This window comes from Bombina bombina, chromosome 7 (assembly GCF_027579735.1).
Source record: "Bombina bombina isolate aBomBom1 chromosome 7, aBomBom1.pri, whole genome shotgun sequence".
In the NCBI taxonomy this organism is placed as follows: Eukaryota; Metazoa; Chordata; class Amphibia; order Anura; family Bombinatoridae; genus Bombina; species Bombina bombina.
The window spans coordinates 226649789-226655788 of record NC_069505.1 but is presented as its reverse complement, the minus strand read 5'-3'; the positions used below and the strand labels follow the sequence as shown (position 1 = coordinate 226655788).

Sequence of the window (6000 nt, the reverse complement as noted above, 5' to 3'; positions counted from 1 at the left end):
ACCCCTTCAACCTCTGCAGCAATGCTGGCAGCACTCATACGTCTATTTCCCAAAGACAACCTCTGGATATGACGCTGAGCACGTGCACTCAACTTCTTTAGATGACCATGGTGAGGCCTGTTCTGAGTGGAACCTGTCCTGTGAAACCGCTGTATGGTCTTGCACACCATGCTGCAGCTTAGTTTCAGGGTCTTGGCAATCTTCTTATAGCCTAGGCCATCTTTATGTAGAGCAACAATTATTTTATTTCAGGTCCTCAGAGAGTTCTTTGCCATGAGGTGCCATGTTGAACTTCCAGTGACCAGTATGAGAGAGTGTGAGAGCGATAACACCAAATTTAACACACCTGCTCCCCATTCACACCCAAGTCCCTGTAACACTAACGAGTCACATAACACCGGGGAGGGAAAATGGTTAATTGGGCCCAATTTGGACATTTCCACTTAGGGGTGTACTCACTTTTGTTGCCAACGGTTTAGACATTAATGGCTGTGTGTTGAGTTATTTTGAGGGGACAGCAAATTTGCACCGTTATACAGGCTGTACACTCACTACTTAACATTGATATTTGGTGGGCACCCTGGGAGCTGCAACGCTGAGTCAGTGCGTATATATATATATATATATATATATATATATATATATACATACATACACATATACATATACACACACACACATACATACACATTATATATACACAAATCCTTCCACCTATACCAGCCAACCTGTGTGCAAATATAGCCAAATGTATACTTCAAATAAATAGTGCACTCTCAGGATCGGATCTCTCTCTCTATATCTATCTATCTATCTATCTATATATATCACAATTATTTTCATAATCTATTAAATCGGCCGATTATTTTTCGATTAATCGACTATTCGGATAAAAAGAGAATCAATAATAGTTTTCTATGTTTTAAATAAAATCCACATAATGAGTGTTACAAATATAAACTTCAGACTAAAACTTTACATTAACGGTTTCTTCAATTTTTAAGCAGCAGAGCAGTTTTATAATTAAACAAAACCACAAACTGTTTGAAAAGAGGTAGAACTAGAAAGAGTTAGAATATCACTGTTAATAACATTCTGTTATTCACTCTTTCAGAAACTTTGCATTGAAATGCAAAAATCTCAACATGTCCACATGCTTCTGGCTAAGGCTGGTTCTCTGTTTGCAGCTATATTTCCTGCAGCAGAGAAAAGGCTGTTGAGGTGTATAAGTAGGGTTTTGCCAATTTCACCAAAGTGGGATATTTATCTTTGTTAGCTCTTCACCAATGCTAAGTGTTTTCTACCTTGGCAAGGGGCCTCTCAATAAAGTAACCCTTGACTTCATTCTAACATAAAAATATCTTGAATATCTATATGCAATGGTAAATAACCAGCTATAAGGTTAGGGGAAATATCTAGTCCGCTCTAAAAATAACGAATATATACTTATAAAGGTTGAATCTGGTACATATCACAAATTTATTAAAAATATAAAAAAACAAAATCAAAAGCGCTAAGGACTGTATATCAATAACAGGACAAAGCCTTACACATTTATTTATACAGTCGATATAATCAGCAATAGCAAGCAATATGCTAATAATTGTGCTAACAGATAATAGTGCACATCAATTTAAATAACTCCCATCAATCTAGGGGCAAGGTGTAAACAACAAGCTTGGCACTATATCATGAAAAGCATAGTTCCAAATCACCAGATTAAACATAAACAATCCAAATGATGACTATTATATCTGGGTTGCACATAAGCCAGGGGTAGTTGTTAACGTATACTGTCCTGAAAAAGTGAAAAGTAGACGTCCTTTAGGCTAAGGACATAACCATAAAACACAATACCATATGCAGGAGTTCATTGGAGTGAAGCAGCTGGTGTTGTGCACAGACCAACTAATTGCAAACCAACTAATCGATTATGAGATTCGTTGACAACTATTTTCATAATCGATTATTATCGATTATGACGATTAGTTGTTGCAGCTCTAATGTAGACATCCCTGTTAAAATGTCAGGTTTCTGTGATGTAAAAGAGACAAAGATAAATCATTTCAGAACTTTTTCCACCTTTAATGTGACCTATAAACTGTACAACTCAATTGAAAAACAAACTGAAATCTTTTAGGTAAAGGGAAATAAAAAAACTAAAATAATATTGTTGCATAAGTGTGAACACCCTTAAACTAATACTTTATTGAAGCACCTTTTGATTTTATTACAGCACTCAGTCTTTTTGGGTATGAGTTTTTCAGCATGGCACATCTTGACTTGGCAAGATTTGCCCACTCTTCTTTGCAAAAACACTCTAAATCTGTCAGAATGCGAGGGCATCTCCTGTGCCCAGCCCTCTTCGCATCACCCTACAGATTTTGAATTGGATTCAGGTCTGGGCTCTGGCTGGGCCATCCCAAAACTTTAATCTTCTTCTGGTGAAGTCATTCCTTTGTTGATTCGGATGTATGCTTTGGGTCGTTGTCATGCTGAAAGATGAAGTTCCTCTTCATGTTCAGCTTTCTAGCAGAAGCCTGAAGGTTTTGTGCCAATATTATCTGGTATCTGGAACTGTTCATTATTCCCTCTAACTTAACCTTGGCCCCAGTTCCAGCTGAAGAAACACAGCCCCAAAGCATGATGCTGACACCACCATGCTTCACTGTGGGTATGGTGTTCTTTAGGTGATATGCAGTGTTGTTTTTGCGCCAAACATATCTTTTGGAATTACAGGTATACCCCGCTCATACAGCGGGTTAGGGACCGGAGCCCCGCTGTAAAGTGAAAACCGCCTTAAAGTGAAACAAGGCAGTTTTAGCTTTCTTTTCAGTGTTTAAAATCCTGAAAACATGTTTGAACTAACATATATTAGGGGTGCAATAGTGCTATGTTTAGTTTAACACTAGCACAGCAAGTATTCAATAAATACTGTACCTGTAAAATTGTGACAATTACTGTAGTAAAATTTGCCAGACTATTGCACTGAGACACAGATTGCACTGCAATGCTATAAACAGAGTGAACTAATAACAAAATGATGCCATTCACTTTTCTAGCAATCTCACGATGATTATAGCACTGTTTCAAAATCCTTGGAGGTTCAACTTCAGCTCCACAAAGCGCTGTATTAGCGAATCGCTGTAAAGTGAAGCGCTGTAAAGTGAGGTATACCTGTATGGCCAAAAAGTTCAACTTTGGTTTCATCAGACCAGAACACCTTTTGCAACCTGCTTTTGAAAAACTTCAGATGTGTTTTTGCAAAAACTTAGCCAGACTTGGAAGCCTTTTATTAAAAAAAAAAAAACATCTGTCTTGCCACTCTACCCCATAGCCCAGACAAATGAAGAATACGGGCGATTGTTGTCACATGTACCACACAGCCAGTACTTGCCAGATATTCCTGCAGCTCCTTTAATGTTGCTGTAGGCCTCTTGGTAGCCTCCCAGACCAGTTTTCTTCTCGTCTTTTCATCAATTTTGGAGGGACGTCCAGTTCTTGGTAATGTTACTGTTGCACCATATTTTCCCCACTTGATGATGACTGTCTTCACTGTGTTCCATGGTATATCTAATGCCTTGGAAATTCTTTTGTACCCTTCTCCTGACTGATACCTTTTAACAATGAGATCCCTCTGATGCTTTAGAAGCTCTCTGCGGACCATGGCTTTTGCTGTAGGATGCGACTAACAAAATGTCAGGAAAGACCTACTAGAACAGCTGAACTTTATTTGGGGTTAATCAGAGGCACTTTAAATAATGACAGGTGTGTACTGACTCCTATTTAACATGATTTTGAATGTGATTGCTTAATTCTGAACACGGCTACATCCCCAGTATAAAAAATGTGTTCACACTTATGCAACCTTATTTTATTTTTTCATTTCCCTTTACCTAAAAGATTTCAGTTTGTTTTTCAATTGAGTTGTAAAGTTTATAGGTCACATTAAAAGGTGGAAAAAGTTCTGAAATGATTTCTTTGTCTCATTTTTTTACATCACAGAAACCTGACATTTTAACAGGGGTGTGTAGACTTTTTATATTGTGTGTGTGTGTGTGTGTGTGTGTGTGTGTGTATGTATGTACAGGGAGTGCAGAATTATTAGGCAAGTTGTATTTTTGAGGATTAATTTTATTATTGAACAACAACCATGTTCTCAATGAACCCAAAAAACTCATTAATATCAAAGCTGAATATTTTTGGAAGTAGTTTTTAGTTTGTTTTTAGTTATAGCTATTTTAGGGGGATATCTGTGTGTGCAGGTGACTATTACTGTGCATAATTATTAGGCAACTTAACAAAAAACAAATATATACCCATTTCAATTATTTATTTTTACCAGTGAAACCAATATAACATCTCAACATTCACAAATATACATTTCTGACATTCAAAAACAAAACAAAAACAAATCAGTGACCAATATAGCCACCTTTCTTTGCAAGGACACTCAAAAGCCTGCCATCCATGGATTCTGTCAGTGTTTTGATCTGTTCACCATCAACATTGCGTGCAGCAGCAACCACAGCCTCCCAGACACTGTTCAGAGAGGTGTACTGTTTTCCCTCCTTGTAAATCTCACATTTGATGATGGACCACAGGTTCTCAATGGGGTTCAGATCAGGTGAACAAGGAGGCCATGTCATTAGATTTTCTTCTTTTATACCCTTTCCTGCCAGCCACGCTGTGGAGTACTTGGACGCGTGTGATGGAGCATTGTCCTGCATGAAAATCACGTTTTTCTTGAAGGATGCAGACTTCTTTCTGTACCACTGCTTGAAGAAGGTGTCTTCCAGAAACTGGCAGTAGGACTGGGAGTTGAGCTTGACTCCATCCTCAACCCGAAAAGGCCCCACAAGCTCATCTTTGATGATACCAGCCCAAACCAGTACTCCACTTCCACCTTGCTGGCGTCTGAGTCGGACTGGAGCTCTCTGCCCTTTACCAATCCAGCCACGGGCCCATCAAGACTCACTCTCATTTCATCAGTCCATAAAACCTTAGAAAAATCAGTCTTGAGATATTTCTTGGCCAAGTCTTGACATTTCAGCTTGTGTGTCTTGTTCAGTGGTGGTCGTCTTTCAGCCTTTCTTACCTTGGCCATGTCTCTGAGTATTGCACACCTTGTGCTTTTGGGCACTCCAGTGATGTTGCAGCTCTGAAATATGGCCAAACTGGTGGCAAGTGGCATCTTGGCAGCTGCACGCTTGACTTTTCTCAGTTCATGGGCAGTTATTTTGCGCCTTGGTTTTTCCACACGCTTCTTGCGACCCTGTTGACTATTTTGAATGAAACGCTTGATTGTTCGATGATCACGCTTCAGAAGCTTTGCAATTTTAAGAGTGCTGCATCCCTCTGCAAGATATCTTACTATTTTTTACTTTTCTGAGCCTGTCAAGTCTTTCTTTTGACCCATTTTGCCAAAGGAAAGGAAGTTGCCTAATAATTATGCACACCTGATATAGGGTGTTGATGTCATTAGACCACACCCCTTCTCATTACAGAGATGCACATCAGCTAATATGCTTAATTGGTAGTAGGCTTTCGAGCCTATACAGCTTGGAGTAAGACAACATGCATAAAGAGGATGATGTGGTCAAAATACTCATTTGCCTAATAATTCTGCACTCCCTGTATATATATATATATATATATATATATATATATATATATATATATATATATATATATATACGCGTGTGTGTGCGTATGTATGTGTGTGTATATACACATGCACACTATGAACTCTTGCGCATGCTCAGTAGGAGCTGGTTCCTCAGAAAGTGAGCAAATAAAAAGATTGTGCACATTTAATTGGAAAGTTATGTGTTCTGAATCATGAAAGTTTAATTATGACTTTAGTGTTCCTTTACTGTACAAGAGATACAACTCATAGGACCTACTGTGTAGCTGTAGACACACATTTGTAAAATGCCATCATGTTCTATTTAGAGTCAATTGCTTTTTAATAAGCAGCTTTAGGGTCATTTTTCTTTA

At 38.3% G+C, this 6000-nt stretch overlaps 1 protein-coding gene across 1 annotated transcript in view; it reads right to left on the bottom strand.

Annotated features, from left to right (window-relative positions):
- Nucleotides 1-6000, bottom strand: part of C7H11orf58 (chromosome 7 C11orf58 homolog) — a 62079-nt gene that overhangs the window by 13434 nt on the left and 42645 nt on the right. The window lies entirely within an intron of this gene.